At 45.4% G+C, this 18,419-nt stretch overlaps 2 protein-coding genes across 5 annotated transcripts in view; both read left to right on the top strand.

Annotated features, from left to right (window-relative positions):
* The first annotated feature begins 2,870 nt into the window (after positions 1-2,870).
* myo9aa (myosin IXAa) overlaps positions 2,871-18,419 on the top strand; it is a 229,071-nt gene continuing 213,522 nt past the window's right edge. Inside the window, exon 1 of the mRNA XM_069705611.1 lies at positions 2,871-2,889. The gene's annotated coding sequence lies outside the window, so the exon portion shown is untranslated. The remainder of the gene's footprint in view (positions 2,890-18,419) is intronic.
* Positions 8,291-18,419, top strand: part of znf609b (zinc finger protein 609b) — a 76,595-nt gene continuing 66,466 nt past the window's right edge. For all 4 annotated transcript variants that reach the window (XM_069705622.1, XM_069705623.1, XM_069705621.1 and 1 more), the window contains exon 1: positions 8,291-8,945. The gene's annotated coding sequence lies outside the window, so the exon portion shown is untranslated. The remainder of the gene's footprint in view (positions 8,946-18,419) is intronic.

Below are 18,419 nucleotides of genomic sequence, written 5' to 3'. Positions count from 1 at the left end.
ATTTACCCTTCTCACACCCAAGGCCACAATTAGACCAACAACGGTGATGTTGGTGATGAAAAAAAAAAAAAAAACAGCCCTCTCATTAATTTCAATGAGGCCATTTCAAAATAAAAATGCAGCGTCGCCCGGAAAAATGTTGTTCCCGGCTCGACGGCCGCGTAATCCAATGTCACCCGGCTGACTCCCCGTTTCCACTCATCCAACGCATGAATCTTCCGGCCGCAGCGTCGTCGTTTGTTTCCCCAACAATCGGGAGAGTAAGAGGCGAATCGTTCCTGCCGTTGTTTCGGTTTTTTTGTTTTTTTTTCCAGAGTTCCTTCTTCGTCGCCAAAACCGCCCCTCGTTTGTTATTCGGCCTTCGTTCGACAGGTATATCTTTAAAAATAAATAAAAAAACAACCAAGTTTTTGGACTCTGAACTAAAACTTTTGTTTTTGGAATAATTCAGCCGGTTTAACGACACCTTTCGGTTACTTCGGGCGACGTTCAAAACACCGGCGACTTTTGGACCCCCCTCGAGGTCCTTCCGTGCTTCCGTTCGAGTGCGCTGAAGCTTTTTTTAAAAAAAAAATCTGAATTCTTCATGAAGCGCTCCTTCCGACGGCCCGCGATCGGCATTTTTTCCGCGCTGTAATTCCCGGTTGCGACGTTTTTGTTGTTGTTGTTGTTGTTTCTTTACCTGCTCTTCGCGTCGCCTCGTGGTTTTATTTTCCTCCCAAAATATGTCGAGTGGCTCTTCGGCTGAGCCGTTTCTTGCCCGAGGGGCGTATTTCACCATTGTTTGAAAAGCATGACGCGAATCACCGAGCGCGCCCGCCCTCCCTCCCTCCCTCCCTCCCTCCCTCCCACCCTCACCCATCCAGACTCGTTATGTTTTCCGCCTGTGCCCGGCATTGTAATTCGCTGTTGATTAGTTTAGATTTACTCTTGTTTGAGTTGCAGATTAGCCGCGACTCTCTGCTGCGCTCCATTCAGCATGAGAACGCATAATTGCAGCAGCCCTCCCAGTAATCTCCCGCCCGGAGAATGTGAGAGCTCTCTTTTGTCAAGTTTCTCAATAGAAGGTGGGTTTGTTTTTTTTTCCAGAGAGGTTACTTAAGAATTTCACTGAATTCACCCACCCCACCCTCCCGCCCCACCGCCACCTCCCTCCCCACCTCCACCTCCACCTCCACCCCAGGCGAATGGACGATGACAGCTACTTGCCCCGTGTGGGTGGCCTTTTTTTTTTTTCTTCTGTCTCCCGGATCGGGTTGGGGGGGAGGAGGAGGAGGAGGAGGATGGGTTTTTTTTTTCAACCTTTGGATAATGCCGGGCTTGCAGATCAACCTTCACGCTAAGCTAAGCTTACCGGCTTCCGGTCCGCAGCGTCATGAATAACACGTACGAGAGCGACGTGGATCGTAACGATCGACGTCGAGATGCCGGACTTCTTTTTTTTTTTTTTTTGGGGAAACCTCACCGGCTCACTGTAACGCGGTGCTCCTGCGCCCGATCGGCGTGCCGGCAGCTTCTCCTGCCACGCCGGCGCGCCCCCGACCGCCCCGCTGTTGATGATGCTGGCGAACAAGGGAGGGGAACTAATCAGAGGAGATGAGGCAATATAACGAGCGTGGCATCATCCAATTTTGAGCGCCACCTGTTCCGGCGGCGGGACGTCCAACTCAAATTCCCGTCGCCGTCCCAACTTCCATTCGTTTAGGCTGGGGTTTTAAATTAAATTAGACATTAAAAGGAGGGTAATGTATTTATTCACGATTTGGGCTGAGAGAAGATGCCCGGCTGAACGTCCTGATTGAAACGAAATGTAATTGACTCCGATCCAACAGTGTGCCCTCGTCGCCGTCGAGGCCGGTTTCCAGTTGTAGAAGCAGCAGGACCTTTTGTGTGCTTGCTGAGAGACTGATTGGTCTGAGGGCAGAGGGGGCCCCCACCCCACCCCCCACCCCCCCCACCCCACCCCACCCCCACAGGCCTGGAAGAGGAATTAGGCTTCGGAGCACTTTTGGAAAGAGGTGGTGGCAGGCCGGGGAACAATACAACCTGGGAACAGCTTACGGCTCATCCATCTCATAATCCGTCACAGAGCGCTGCCTGTCGAGGCAGCGTGGCGCTACAAAGGAAAATATTTAGCCAAGGATATTGTCAATGTTTGCTCGTTTTACGACAATTTGACATCACAATAGGGCCTCTTCCCCTCGACAGCACCGCAGGACTTCCCGAGCCCCAACCCCATCTCCTCCCTCCCCCCTCCCTCACCTTTTCGCCGAGCCAACAGAAAACTTGCGTCGGCACCCTGTGATACTTTTATCAGGTAGATTTGCGGTCGGAGCCGGTTTCGCTTTTTTTTTTTTTTTTTTTTGCTTTTGGCAAACAGGAAAACGGCGAGCCCCCGTCTCTGAGGCAGTCACACAAACAAACACGGGTTCATTAGCGAGTTATGGATTCGATGCCGTGTCGGGGCAGAGCCCGGGCTGCCGTTGCTGTGTGTGTGTTGTTTTTTTTTTGTTTTTTTGTTGTTTTTTTACATTTACTGAAGAGCGGCATCGATATTCTCGTCTAACTCTTGGCAGGAAAACAAATAATAGTATTTCTGGAAATGCCAGACTCGTAAGGGTTCGCTCGACATTCCCGGGAGGTTTGTCGCATGAAACTTTTTCCCGGTCGCGTCCGCGACGGTCCGACCTTGATGTGGGAACCGGGGTTAATAGAGCAGAACTCCTATCATCTCCCGACGTGTGTCACGCCTCGTCGACTCCGGTTAGTCCCGAGGTCCGGGGCGGGCCCCGTCTGAGGAGGGGAAGCACGTGAACTTTTGAAAGCTTATATTCCCCTAAGGCCAAGGGGAGTGGAAACACGGGGGGGGGGGGAGAGAGAGAGAGAGATGTGTGTTCTCGGCTCATGAAGAGCTACGACCTGTTTGCCCTTGAGGGGACGGGCCGCAGTAAAAAAAAAAAAAAAAAGTTTAATATCGGATCTGTAAATGATCTTTTCCGCAAATGACCGCGATCGGAGGAAACCGGCGCAAAGAAAAAGACCCGACGACTGCTGACTTATGGGATTGCGACTCCCCTGAAGGAGAGCGGATGCATAAATTCAATTAAAAATGGATTTTTCCATCGCGAATGGATTTCACCCGCCGCCATTTCTAAAGGTCCGCCGATAAGTGATCAATTTAGCCCGTGACCTTTTTTGACCTCGCCGAATGGAAACGCTGCCCGTAGCGACGCAAGCGCAGCCGGGGAAGTTGTTCAAATTACCGGCCTCCCCTCGTCAATTTCCCGCGTGGGTAACAACAGAAACAACCCCTGCTTAATTACTCAAACGCCGAACTGAAGAGACTCCCGGGTCCTCACGTCGGAGTGAAGCGCCGAGAAGAAGAAGAGAAAGGAGGAGGGGGGGGGGAAGAAAAAAAAGCCACACCAGGAAGTCTTCACAGCTTCTCAGAGCTTTTTTTTAAAAAATTTTTTTACTCACCGCAGACAGTTCGGTTGATCGTCTGTCTTCCGGGCCTCTTCTGTCATGAGGGCTAAATCTCCAAACACAGTGTTTTGTCAAGCTTTAGTCTCTTGAATATGTAAAATAGTCCCTTCCGGGGTTCTGTTTTCTCCAGAGCCGCCACTGTAACAGATACATAACGTGATTACCTCGGATTAACTATTTTGCATATTGCTGTACGATAGACAATAAATGCAAACCCGTTTTTTATTTTATTTTATTTTTTTTGGGGGGGGGGGGGCCACGGGCTTACAAACGTGCTCTTATTCTGTTGAAATGTAATGAGCGGGGTTGAAGAGATGCGACGAAAACTGCTCGCATTTGGAGAAATATGAGAAAAGAAACGCAGAGGAAAACATCCTTCCGTTCAGCCGGGGCGACGACGCGGCTGTTTGTCCTCGACCCCCTTGCGTTCACAGATGTATTCTGCGCACGCCTTCCTGGCTGTGGTGTGACTTCTGTTTTTGACTAATTGGGTCAAAATCCCAAGTTTGTCCCGAATAAGATGTTTCATACGAATTTAGAACAGCCAGTAAAAAAAAAAAAAAAAAAAAAAAAATGTCATCCGTTTTCATACTTGATCTGATTTTTGTCAGAGGAGCAGCACGGACGGATGACGTGTCGAAAGACACATGAATGCATCTTTAACAAGCTGTGAATCCCCCCCCCCCCATCCTCCTCCCCCCCCCCGGTTTGTTCTCGGTTCCTTGATTATTTTTTTTTGTTGGTCTTTTTCATCTTCTCACGGCGACGGCGGTCCGCGGTGCATCTGCGATACTGCGAAAGCGAAGTCGAAGCTGAATTGACTGAATGTTTACAGCGAAGCAAAAGCAATTCATCCTTTGGATTCGGATCTCGATTCGGCCTTCCGAGGCGTGAAAGCGATCCCGAGAGTCGGCAGCCGAGCCGGTCGGCGTCAGCGCCGACGCCATCGTAAGGTTTGCCTTCTTCGGCAGCTCATTATGAAGCCGAAGCGTGCTCGCGCCGCTCGGCGGGACTAAACAAAGTGCAACCGAGGCCCGGTGGGAATAGCACTAGTTGTTAAACGTAAAAACAAATTGAACGTTTTGAACGAATACAAAATTTGGACCAGATGGTGGAGTCACATTTAAGGGATTACACACACACACACACACACACACACACACACAAAAAAAGATTACACTTCTCTGTGAAAGGGGGGTGGTGGTGGTGGTGGGGAGGGGGGGGGGGGGGGGGAACGTCTGCACCGAAATTCAAGTCAATCCAGCCAAAAGCTGACATTTCGGACAGAGAAACAACAAATCACCCAAACAACTTAATCTCGTGGCGGAGCCGAGGATCCGATTCATCCTCCGGGGATCATAAATGTCAAAACAAAATATAATTTAGGGTTCGGTTTCACTCTCAACGCAAAGCGGTGACTAAAATGAGAAAACACAAAGTGAATTTTACAGCACTGTGTAGTGGAGGGGGGAAATTTTTAAAAAAAAATCTACCGCGCACCTCTGCAGTTATTCATCAGGCCGTGTGTTTAATCAATCTGGAGAATGACAATAAATGATATTAGTACAGCTGTTATTCAGTACCATTTTATTTTTTTTGCTGTGTCGATTTCTCGCACACGAGCGTGCTAAAACAAAAAAAAAGCTGTCGGTCGACGTTAAATCTTCAAACGCGTGTTAAAGAGCCGGCCTCTGTGAGTCGGGCATCGAGGCGTTCCAGTTTCTTTCACGGAGCGGTGGAAAGACGATCACGTGGATCGCGCCGGCCCCCTCTGCGATCGCTCGTGGCTGCCTGATTAACCCCCTTTTCTTTTTTTTTCTTCCCCCCCCCCCCCCCTCCCCCCCCCTCTTGATGGAAAACACATGGCGTCCGCGCAGCTCGCTCACTTCGGGGGTTAGAGTTGGCGTTGACGCTCAGGCGGCGAGAGCCCCCGGAGGGCGGCCGTCGTCACAGATCCGCGCCCTCCGGTCCCCCTCCGGCCGCCGACTGTTATTTCGCTTTGCAGCGGGGAGGCCGGCCGCTCCCTCGGGGGGGGGCGAGAGCGCGCCTCGCCGGCGGGAATGCATCGGAGGCGATAGAGGAAGAAGATGGAGGATGGCGAGCCGCCGCCGCCGCCGCCGCTGCGTTTCCCTCTGTGTGAAAATGAGTCCATTAATTCAGCCCCCCTCTCCCCGTCCTCTCCCCATCCTCTCCCCATCCTCTCCCCGTCCTCTCCCCATCCTCTCCCCATCCTCTCCCCATCCTCTCCCCATCCTCTCCCCGTCCTCTCCCCATCCTCTCCCCATCCTCTCCCCGTCCTCTCCCCATCCTCTCCCCATCCTCTCCCCATCCTCTCCCCATCCTCTCCCCATCCTCTCCCCTCGCCCTCCCTGCGCCTGTTGTCTCTGTTTGTTAGCGAGATGATTCCTTCTGTCATGTCAAAGGCAACATTATCATATTCTTGTTGCCTGGGAAACCGGCGCCGAGCGAGACGAGGACTTAAAGCCTTCACGGCGTTTGAAGCTGGTAAACATGAAAGGTTATCCGTGGAGCTGCGAGAGTTTGCAATCGCGACATATTCGAGAGGGTCTCGTCGTTGGGATTCTTCTTTTTTTTTTTTTTTTCTTTCCCGCCTTTGGATTGGTTTTGTTTTTTTCTGAGAAATCCCCCTTTCGGTTGTTTGTTAATAGAAACGCTTCAGTCGAATTAAAACACGGCTCAGGCAGTGCGTCCAATTTGCCTTCGGCGCTGAAGATCGGGTTTTGACCTCCGTATCGACTTCTTTTGTGCAATCGGAGTATTGAGAGATTAAGAAGTGTTCGCATCCAACACGCTTGCACATTTGATGCACATTTGCTTTCTTTTCTTTGAACCAAACGCTTATTATGTGGATCATGAAGTGTTTATCGTCGACTGCTTTAATGGTGCGGCTTTCTAATAACACACCATTTATACGGGCTTTCTAAATTGTGACTAACAGCTCCATTACTGCTAAATAAATCATCTACTAAGGCTTTTTTTTAATAAAATTTTTTTATCATCATTTATAAGCCACTGATATAAACAACGTTTGGGTTGCCAGGTTGTGACAAATCCCTTTGATGAGTGTTTACCCTCCTCCAGCATGACACTTGCCTTTTGATTTTCATTAAGCTCTTTGGCTCATCTGGAAACCCGCTCCAATGGATCGTTCAACTACTTTTCTCTTGGAAAAAGGTCTGTGGGAAAAACAGGGCCAAAATCCACACATTAGAAAGACATCAAATTATCCAACAGTTGCTTTGAAAAAAACACATCAATCAAAGAAACGCATTTATAACTGCGATATTACCGAACGCACGCCAGCCAAACTGGGTTTTTCCACACAGCGATATTAATCTGAATCGGTCTATATTTACATAACTTTTTATTTATTTTTAGCAATGTGTCCAGATAGTATTTAACTCTCTGCTGCACCTGCCGAAAATAAAACTACAATACAGCATATATGACCACGAGGGAGAACCGGACCCTTCGTCGTCGTCATGGCAACGACAGTAAAGACGTGGTCAATGCGACGGTGTTGGTTCGGTTCAGGCACCGAGGCTACCAAACAGATGACGGTTCGGATAACGCAGGCGTCGGGACATGAACGGCGATTTTTACCACCTCCGTTGCTTTTGTCATAATCGCTATGACGACCACAGCTAAGAATAAACATAAATAATTGTTGTTGTTTTTTTGTTTTTTTAACACTTTCATCGTGTGACTGGTATGCGGACGGGCTGTTCTGACATTGACTTCCCGTGAGCACGCGGTCTTCATAAACCAGAACAAACAAACAGTTACGTAGCTGTAGTCGTTGTCAGACGACCGTCTGTCGGCTTTTGTTTGATTTGTTTTCTGATGTGCGAGACACTTCAAAGGAAGGTGTCGTTTTGACAACTTTACCGTGTCATGACTATTATCTATTACAGGAAGTGCTTAAACGAACAGTCATTATATTCTGCACTGAATCGACTGTAACTCGGTGGAGAAAAGTCAGAAGACGGACGAATTGTCCATAATCTACCAAGACTCCTGCTTCCCAAATGTAATGATTTGCGGCTTTTCTCTGTCATCGTAGGCTGCGTTTAATGATACTAGTTTCGATCGCAAACTGTGCTGGATATTTAACTCCATTTCTGATATCCTGCTGACAAAACAATTCCCTAATTAATAGTAAAAAAAACAACAACAGTATAATCAATAAACAGCTCAAATAAGTGTCGGCTGCTGCTATTGTCGCAACTTACATAATGTTGTATCAGCTACTATTAAAAAGGTATTTTCCACTGTTTTTTTTTTTTACAACCGTTGGGAAATTTACAATCAACAATGAAACACATTGATGTAATTTTAGTCTGTGGATATTTAAATTTGACTACTTTGAGGTGAAATAAATAAGTATTACACGGTATTTAACATTTCCCCACTATAATTATGTTACTGACAGCACAGTCAGGGTTGGGGGGGGGGGGGGTTATGACCTCGGTATCTCTAAAGATCCTAGCGCCGGCCCTGCGCCCTTGTCCACCAGCCACACCACCCGGAGGAGGAGGAGGAGGAGGAGGAGGAGGGAGGGGGGGGGGGGGCTGTAACTCCACACGTTAAATATCAGCTGGACACGCTGGTGGATCAATGCCACGGAGAAATAAATAAATAAATAAATAAATAAATAAATAAACCCACACACACACACATGAAAAACCACGGTCCGTTCAGCGCGCCGACTCCAGTTCCGCGTCTTGCCGGTCCGGTCCGCTCCGCTCCGATCCGCTCCGGGGTTTCCTTCCCGCCGCCGCCGCCGCCGCCGCCGCTGGTTGGCTACATTGTATCGGTTCCCACACGAAGAAGCAGCAACGGACGCTTCGTCCAGAATCGGTGAATACGGAGGAATTAACGCGGATGGAAAGCTACTCGCGGTGGGATTAAATTGGCTTCGAAAGGTCGGTGGGAGAAGGAACCGGACTTTGTGTGTCGGGAGGGGGGCCTCGATACCGCGCCGATTAAAACAACAACAACAACAAGAAGAAGAAGAAGAAACAACAACAACAAAAAATATAAATATGTATAAAATGCGCTCCGGACTCGGCTTGTTTTCGCCGCGGACGGTGTCTCGGAGTGTGGCGGCAGAAGTCCAGTGAATCGCTCGGCCTCCCCCTCCTCTCGCGTCGGATGTCTCGGGGAGTGCGCTGCCTCTGGTTCCTGGTGCTTCACATCTCTTTAAGAGGGGTTATCTTGTTTTTTTAATTCTTTTAAATCATTTTTTTAAATTTTTTTTTTAGGGGTTTTATTGTAATTCCAGCCCGTTACTCTTTTTAAATTTGTCCTTTATTTTTTTTAATTTTTTTTTTTTGTATTATTATTATTATTATTATTATTTACGGGACACCACCACCACCACCACCACCACCATGGGCAGACCGCGGTTTGGAATAGGAGTGTCCAGCTAAAAGTCGGTAAGTTTGCTCCGTTTTCTCTCTTTATTGTTTGATAAAGCGACGACTTCGTTGGTCCTTCGCGTACACAAAAAAACGAAAAGGAGAAAGAAACGCGAGCGGGGCTGGCTTCAACAAAAAGCCCCGTGTAGCCGACACAAAACAAGCATGCGAGGCAGCGAAGCTAGCCACACACACACACACACACACACACACACACACACACACACACAAAAAAATCTCCCCGAGCTTCATTGTTTTCACTCTGCCGGCTACGATGACGTCACAGTTAGCGCCCGTTAGCCGCTTGAACTTCGGCTGACGTGTAAAAAAAAACAACAAACAAACAAACAAACAACAACCAAAAAAAAGAAACCCAACAACAACAACACGTGAAACTTAAAATCCGAGTAACGTTGAAGTCGCTTTTGCTAGCTTAGAAAACGTTGAACGTGCACGCGCACGTACGCACGCACGCACGCACGCGCGGGGCAGTGACAGCCAGCCGTCAACCTCGAGGACAGAAACGTGGGATTAATTGAAGGGGGATTATTTTATTTTATTTTATTTATTTTATTTTTTTGTCCTGCCTGCTAATAATCTTGTCTTTAAAAAAAAAAAAAATTTAAAAAAATATAAATAAATAAATAAAAAGAGGTTGAATGTTTGGAAACAAACGTGTCATGAGGAATTTTTTTTAGTTTTTTTAAGTATGACACAGGCTCCAGAGTGTTTCCCAAGATGGGTACCGGGGACCCCCAGGGGGCCCGTGAAGTGAATGTTTTAGGGTCTTCGTTAAAAAAAAAAAATTTTAAAAAAATTTTTAAATAGAGAAAAGTGAGCAATTTTCACAAAACGTGTCAGTCTCGGATGTTTCCGCACGGTGCGAGGGGAAAAAAAAATGCGGCACCGTTTGAAACCCCCGTGTTTCACTTCTACTACCGGTGTCACCGTCGGCGGCAACGGCGAGGTGTAAAATCTTTCTGTTGCAGGTTATATCTTCTCTACTGGGACATGAAATCTTACAAAATGGTGGCCCGTGGTCAAACAAACCTCCTGTCTGGGCTTTCTGACATGAATAAATTGGGATCCTTGGCTCATGGCTCGGTGAAGTGAGTCATTCAATTAAAGCACAACATTGTTGTTGTTTTTTTTTTTTTTACAAGACCGCTATGGGCTAACCCCGTGCTCTACCCCGTAGTCTGTGCTGCTCCGTCGAGCAGAGGACGGTACCACATGAAAGACCCGCCGAGTCGTCTGCAGCCACCGGTACTTCAGCTGCAGGTTCAAGATTAAAAGCTACAACTTGCAGTTTTTCATCCATTTGCCTCCATGTTTAGCCACGAAAGCTGAAAGAGAGGTTTCCTAAAGCTGTTGCTAAACTAACCAACCCTTTAATTGACCTTAAATGGAGCAATTTACATTTTTCATATTTGCTCACGCAAAAAAAAACCCCAAAAAAACCGACTGATTCAAAAAAAAAAAAAAAAAAAAGTCAGATTTGGTTTTAAGTGTCGTTGTGCAAGCAAAGCTTGTCACATAAACTTGTCACGGGGTTTGCACAAATTTGTGTTGCATATTTCTGGTTTCCGCACGTGCTGCTCTCAAGGTCCTCGAAGCAGCGCGACTCAATGCGAGGACTTGAGTTGTCAGCGTTAATCTCACAGGGACATATTTGAGAGGACACTGAACTCGGTTTTCCTTACAGTGTACTAGAGGTAGACCCATAAATAATGTGTCGTTTTTTTTTGTTGTTTTTTTGTGCGCGTGTCATCCGTTAGCTGACGAGAGATAAGTACAAATCTAAGGTGTCCATGTTCATTGTGAATGTTTTCATCCCCCAAAATGCTGATATGTGTCGCCTAAAGAAAACAAAACAACCCATCAGCTCCTGACAGAGTCTGCTATCCACTCAGTCTGAAATTAATTGTTATTTTCATTATCCATAAAACAATTATCAGGTCAATTAATTTCTTGGTTAATTGATTGGCTGGGAGATATGGGGAGAAAAAAACAACAACTAACGTTATTGTAACAATGTTGTAGGGATGAGTATTGGTGCTTTCAAAAATATTTTACACCAATGGGATTTAGTGATAAATAACCATCAATAATGTGGATATACGGAGTAAGTGGGCAAATGCAAAAACAAAACAAAAAGAGCAGCCACAACAATCTGGTCGCTTTAGAAAATGACCTCACTTTACTGTAATGCGGCCTTTAAACCTGTGAAAAGACGACGCCAACGCCTTCACGCAATAGTGCGACATCCACAATCTTAAGACGGCATCCCATCGGATGTACCATCACTACATTTCTCAGCCCGTATTAATCGATCAGGTTTTTGTTAACCGCAGCTAACTAAGCTGCTCTCGTGTAGGCAGCGATGAGATCAATTTTCCTGGAGTGACTGTGATTCGGCAGCAGCTTTTGAGAGTGTTTGATCGGCGTCGATTGATTACTGATTTGTTTTGTATTGATTTTTTTTTTTTTTTTTTTTTGGGGGGGGGTGGGGTTCATTTTAGGAGTGCTTTATCTTGAGATATATCACGGGTTCCTTCTCGTATGCTTGTCACACAGAAATCAATACAAAAGATTGAAATAAAGCAGCGTCAAGCCCGGAGGATTTGCCCGCAAAATTGAATTCACACATGTAGAAACTGGTGGGACTGTTGAAAATAGCAATAGGAGGAAACGCGTTCATTTTGACTGCGAGACAGAGAGCTGGTACAGCTTCCTTTCCAGCTGACTACCTTTTCAAAGGTTCTTTTCCATCGTATTACTTTTCTTTAGTAGTAATTTGTTCTTTATCGTTGTTGTAGCGTGCGAGAGTCATTTTATACAATCTGACAGAGCCATCGCTTGTGAAGAGAAATTTAAAGTCTCGATGGTGAACACAAAGAGTAATGGCACTTGAAGAAATTCCAATTTCCTTATTCAACAGTTTGATGTCCGTGATAACCGAGCTGCTTTCATGAAATGTTTCTTCAGTCGATGCGACTGATTTGAAAAGTGTCTTTCGGTCAAATGCGTTTGTGAACATCGGTGTCGACGATCGACCGACTCCACGTGTTTCCTTATTTGACTCGAGTGAAATCTTGCGAGTCAACGATCCACAAAAAAAACCCCAACAGATAAAGTTATGCCCCGTGTTCGTTCTGACCAGACGGTCACCCTTTTTAAAGTCTGACGTGCGTCTGTCTCAGAGAAACACCGTGGAAGACGGTGTTTGCCCTGAGGTCCGAGGCGTTAGATTAGCCCTGGACAAGGGGGATTATATTGGCTCTGTGAGGCTGCCGTCATCTCATGGTCGCGACGCCAGCTAAGAAAGGATTTGGCCTCTATCCTCGAAGGTGTAGCCGGTCGTCTGAAGGCTCTCGGGTACTTTGAAATCATTTAATTACATCGCGTATCCCGCGTATGAAACGATAGTCTCGGTTTTGACTTTGACAAAAGAAACAGAGCGCACGTTAAATGTTAAACCCTACGCATTCCTGAATCCCCTCGGCGCAGTGGGCGAGTCCACGTTAAGGCTCACGGTGTCGTTAGTGTCACCGGACAGGTTCAGATGAGATGGAGCGTCTCTCGGCAGTTTAAACCATCACACCGGGGTTTCTCTCCCCCCCCCCCGGAGGTTGAGATTAATTTGAAGTGATCCTCCCAGATTGATGGGGGTCGGGCTCGTTGGAGCGCCGGTGGGAAGCTTCCAAAACTTGAGCGTTCGCTGAAAAGCAGCGTCACATTCGCGACCTGACTTCCAGATTGTAGTCGGTAAATGTAAATTCAAATCAGTCCAATCGCACATAACGGACTTCTCTCTTCTTTACAGTGAGCAGCCTTTAATAGCCCCCCCCCCCCTTTTAAAACGATGAAATAATGCATCAAATTATAGAACTTCACAGACAGCTTTGTTGTCCTTTATTCTGATTTTAGCTCTTAACATGTCAATTAATACACAGTGGAGTGGCACTGATTGGTTAGTTAGTTGATAATAGAAAGATTCATTGGAAACTATTTTTGTAATCTATTATTTTTATGTAAAATTTCCAAACGTTTTGTCATCAAAGCTTCTCAAATGTATAAAATTGGCTGCTTTTTTTTGGGATTTCATATTTATACAAAATATCCTTGAGTTTTAAACTGCTGGTCGCTCGGTGGGATTAACTTGATGTTAGAACATTCTCACTGAGATTTTTAATTGTCTGCTGCTTTGCAGGCCAAATTATGATTATTTTGACCATGGTAATGTTTATTAGTTGCAGACGCCAGTGCACTCTCGGCTTCCGATACTTTTTTTTTTGAGTAAGCAGTTGGGGATATGTATGTTTTCACAGTTGAGTAGGTCTGTATTAGGAAAAAGCCTGCATGAAATGTTTCCCGTAATGAGTGAAGAGCTTTGTATAGTATCCTCTGTTGTTTTGTAATACCGGTAAAGAGAGACGTGTCACCCGGAGCAGTCGTGGGCGGAAGGTTCGGGCAGGATTTGGATCGTTTCTTCGTCTCCCGGCGTGAACAAAATACTGAGGTTTGAATGCCGCTTGCAGCCGGCAGCAGTCCATCAGAGGCATGGCGCACCTGAGAGATGGTTTAATGTTGCAGAAATAGAAGAGGTGTTTTTAATTCTACTTCAGACAAGTGACTTACACCATCTACGCGGATATAATCATTTGAAACGGAGTGTTTTATTTGCCCGTTGTGGTTCACTCAAAATGTGATTGGTCACGATTAAACAGCTGATTTGTGTTCCTCTAGTCAGTATCGATCCATCCGTCCGTCCGTCCGTCCATCCATCCATCCATCCATCCATCCATCCATCCATCGCGCCGCCCTGCTGGGGACATATTTAGTGGGTGCAAATGTATCTGGGCCGGCCACCAAAATAGATTTCATGTATTAGAACTGTCATGCGAGTACATTCCCTACTCCTTTATGTCCTGCGGCTGACAACGTTGTCGAAAAAGTTGACCAGATGTGACAGTTGTCATCTGAGCGTGTAAAGTCGTATCATGGGTCAAAGAATACGCAGCTCTGCTGCAGCTTTTATAGCACTGATTGGATTTCTCACTCGTGAATTGCCAATTACAGCAGGGGGAAAAAAAAAGCACACGTTGAATGCTTGTTGCACCGTTGCTGCTCTGCCAGAAACTGGTGATCCATCTTTTCCTGGGATGCGAGCCTAGCTTACACTCAACTCTCCCCCACACAGGCTATAAAGATATTGTCAGCTTTTGTGGCGCAGCGCGGTCTTTGAGTGCTGCAGAAATGCTGTTTCATTTGCTTTCGGTTTGAAGGATCGTCCTATCTGTTCTTAAAGAGAAAAGCTGCAGCAATTATAGGTCAATGCAATCAGATTTTTTTTTGTGTGTGTGTGTGTGTTGCTGCTGTTGTAATGCTGAAGCCCTGTCAAATTGCATTAGTATGTTTAACACACTATTGCTTTCAGTGCTGTCTTCATTCATCCACAAATAAGCAACATGACCTCGATAATCAATCGCGCTTCGCTGGTTCCTGAAACTGGTGATCTTTTCACTGCAACTTACTCTTGGCAATTTACCATCTAGAAATGCTTAATTAATATACCAGTGCAAAGAAAATGGTGTGAATTTCTTGTCTTTTTTTTTTTTTGCAGCCTGTCCATCTGTTGATAGAAGGCAGTTCAGTCTAGTGTCCTCCCAGAAACTTGTTTGGAGCTGTTGGACTGTCACGGTCTTTTATAAAGATACATTTATGAGCTGAGCTTAGTGTCGAGCAAGAAAGGTCTTTGAAGATGTGATGTGCGGGAATTCCTCAGAGCACATCAATACGCTGTGGTGGCAGCGAGTGGGTGGCTCTGTCCCTGTTGCCTTCATCATACTGACTGCAGAATCCACTGACATCTGCAGGAATGACAAAGAAACCCGTCGTCTCTCTCGGATGACACCAGCCTCACTTGTGATATTGATGAGTAAATCAGAGAACCTCCACAAATGGCACAATTGCTGCAGTCCAAAGTAGCGGCGGATGATCAATTGGAGCTGCAGCTACTTTGAAAGAGGAGTATTTCTTCTTCTGTCCAAAACGGTGTTTTAAGTTAACAGAGTTATACTATCGTGTTTCATCTCACTGCCTGGGAACGCACGGAGGCTGATGTATAGCTTTACATCCCGTTAGTGTGAAACATATTCCCATCAAAGCAGCTTCACTTTAAAGACCACTGCGGGGTTATTGTTTCAGGCTCACTGTGAGCATGTCCAGCTCCTTTTTTCTTTTTTTTTTTTTACTGTGCATGGATAAAGAATTAAATGGGATTAAAGCCTGCCGCTGTTTGATTCCCCAGGACTATATATACTGTATTTTATCACGGGGATAGTTTATGAGGCAGGATGCATTTTCAGCTATTCAATCGGGAATACATTACTTAATGAACTGGTGGTGGGTGGTTTAACACCAGTACCGGGGCTTACTTTTTTCTCTTTTACATTTTATAGTGATTTCAAAACGGTTTCACCCACGTGCTATCAGTTACAAGAAATCCCCATTAAATCCACCAGTCTTCAACAACATAGTCAGTTTTGGCACTTGGTTACAGGAAATCGTATTTGGGCCCTCAGGGTGCGGCAGTAATGGTTGGCCAGTTGCCCTCGGCAACCAGATTTGGACCACTTTCAACCATCTTGTGTTGTCTGGTTGCTGTTTTTGGTTAACCAGTACACGGATTCCTCTGTACTTTGTCCTTCCTGCACCAAGACAAATAAGAGAGCTGCTGTTCTGTTTTGTTGGCGTAATGTGTTTAAGTTCATGATTTAAAAATACAAAACAAATAATGAAGAACATCATCGGCAAACCTAGGAGACCGTTGCAGACGCGATAAAAAGATAATCTGGAATCGGACCTGTAACGATGTATAGGTGAATGGATTTCCATTTTTTTGTAATAAGAAGATTTGTTGCTTTTCCGTGCCGTATGTGATAGTAAACTGTATATTTTTGGGTTATGAATTGTTGGGTCAAATAAAACCTAAAAGATGATCATTTTCAGATTAAACGGTACTAAAAATATTCCCTGCATCCCTCCACCATGTAGGGATGCACCACATCGTAGCCTACCAGTCACAATAAAGTTTGTAATGACATCAAGACGATATAAAGAATATTGCGTCCTTAACTTAAGCACAGCGACGGCAATCATGGCGGAGAGCGTTGGTCCCGAAAAGGGAAGTAACTTCTGTAGTGTGGAAGTGGTTGGTTACAAAAGATAAGTTGTACAACAAACCACAGTAACATGTCAGTGTTTACTGATTATTTGAGGGCAAACTGCCATGTTTATGCTGACATATAAAACTACAACAATTTCTCTTGAACTTAGCAATACAATATATTTTTGTTGTTGTTGTATTTTGTCATAATAGCGCGATATTATTTTCAGGTCTGGCCTCTAGTAACATGTTTAAATGAGCTGTGATGAAAAGGGGCAGCTAAAAAACAACAACCAGAAAGCGCTACTCCACAAAATGAATTAAAATATTAATACAAGAAATCCAGTTATCTGAGAAAAAAACAAACTTAAATAAGGAAACGGTTAAAAAAACAAAACATCTTCAGACTTGCCTCGTGTTGGTTCTCTTGATCAAATCCGACAAAAATGACAAACTTTAGTTGTAAACAGGCTGCAGCAAGTCATTTTTTTTTTTTTTTTAATCTGTCTCTGTTAATTTACCCATTAATCTGACAACGTGATAGAACAGATTTCCCTGTTTAGACAGAAAATGTTATGTCATGCCCCGAAAAACAATATTATGTGATTTCGCAAATAACCGAGGAACATCTTTAGAAAAATCACTCGTTTAAGGCCGGTTATTATCAAGACTAGAGGATGCAGTAGATCGAAAACAAAGCAAATAAAGCCGCACTCACGGCAATCACCCAGTCCGGGAACAAATCTGTAATGACGTTGGACAGATCATGCTGTGTAGCTGCGGGCTGTGTACATTGTTTTCCTCTGGCTTCACTGCCATTGCCATGATGCTTATTGGCCATGATGAAAACATTTGCAGTGTGGACATTTGTCGAAACAGCCGGAGAAGCCATCTTGTGGCTTTAACCTGAGTGCTTTGGACTGTCCTAACTGGTTTTGGAAAACAATATTGGCGTGTAGAGTTTCACTCGGCAGCTTAGAGTGGGGGTGGGGGGGGGATTTATGCCTTTGTGTTGAGATGTTGTGGTATCTTTGTGCGGGGTAGCGAAGGCTGTACGGGGCCACGTGGAGACAACAAGAATTTGTAATCGACCAGCTCGGTCAGTTTTGTGTTATCTTCTGCGGCATGCTTTTGTGGGGAGTATTTTTTTTTTTGTGTGTGTAAAGTGTTTCGTCCGAGCACAATCAACGAAACTCAATTGCCTCGGGTGAATAATGAACACGCAACAATTCCCTTAAAAATGTACAGCACGTTCAATTTAGTGAGGCAGCAGTGCCACGACTGGCAACGGGTTAAATCGCACGCTGAACTGTAAATCAGTTCCACGCCGTGGGCTCGTACAACAGCAGCAGAGAAACAACTCGCCAGAGAAGCATAAATTCAGCCTGTTGTTAGTAGTAGTCACATGAAATATTGGGGCGCTCCAGCATGTGACTACATCAGACTAAATATGGTGCTGCTGAAAGTGAGCACATGTGCCATTGTCTGCCCCGTACGGTGGCTGACTGGTTGTTTGGGTTTTTCTTTTTCTTTTTTTTTTTCCTTCTACTGTATTGTAATCTGCCAAACAACAAAGAAGAGAAAATGGGCTGGATGTTGACATATAAGGGAGAATATGATGTCTGACAGTCGACCCGTTTGCTTTGCATTTTAATTTGGCAGGCACTATAAAAGAAGATTGACGACGCTGGAGAAGATGGAGAGTAGACAGACGTGTCGAATAGCAGCGGTAGATGGAGAGCTGAAGGAGATTTTTGCTTTAGTGGCAGTCTTGAGGACAAGGCAAGCAAACGTATGCCGTTTTTTTTTTTAGTTTCTCTTTTCAGCGCTGCCATCGCTGACGTGCATTTTCGGAGGTGGAGTTCCTTTTAATGGACGACCAAGTGGCCATGGTGGCAGCGCAGACTGTAAACAGGGCTGTCAAATGTCCGAATAAGGTGTTTAAACTAACATCAAGGGGTGTTTCAGCGTGGTTTCTTCCTCAAATAGACCTCAAGGCAACCCAGCCGACACCTCCATGTTGTTGGTTTACAACAACAGCATTGCTCTGGGCGTTACAGACTGTGTGAAACAGTTTGGGCTATCCAAACAATTATAGATGAGGGTTAATGGGAGTGAACGCAGGTGAAAAGGTTAAGCAAATATCCAGTTGTACAGTATTATTATTGCGTCATAGATTCTTTTATCAGTCTGCTCAGTATGACTGTCTATTTGTTTTTCCTCCCCTCCCTTACGTATATTTTCCATTATTCCAAATGCCGGCAGGAAATGGCTGAGTTCACTAGTCATCACTTACAGACCGAAGTACCTGCCTACTCACT

The sequence above is a fragment of the Brachyistius frenatus genome, unplaced genomic scaffold (assembly GCF_029030835.1).
Source record: "Brachyistius frenatus isolate BFR_SWC_R1_liver_20210118 unplaced genomic scaffold, ASM2903083v1 Contig_58, whole genome shotgun sequence".
In the NCBI taxonomy this organism is placed as follows: domain Eukaryota; kingdom Metazoa; phylum Chordata; class Actinopteri; family Embiotocidae; genus Brachyistius; species Brachyistius frenatus.
Note: the sequence above shows the minus strand (reverse complement) of the source record. Positions and strands in the feature narration are given on the sequence as shown.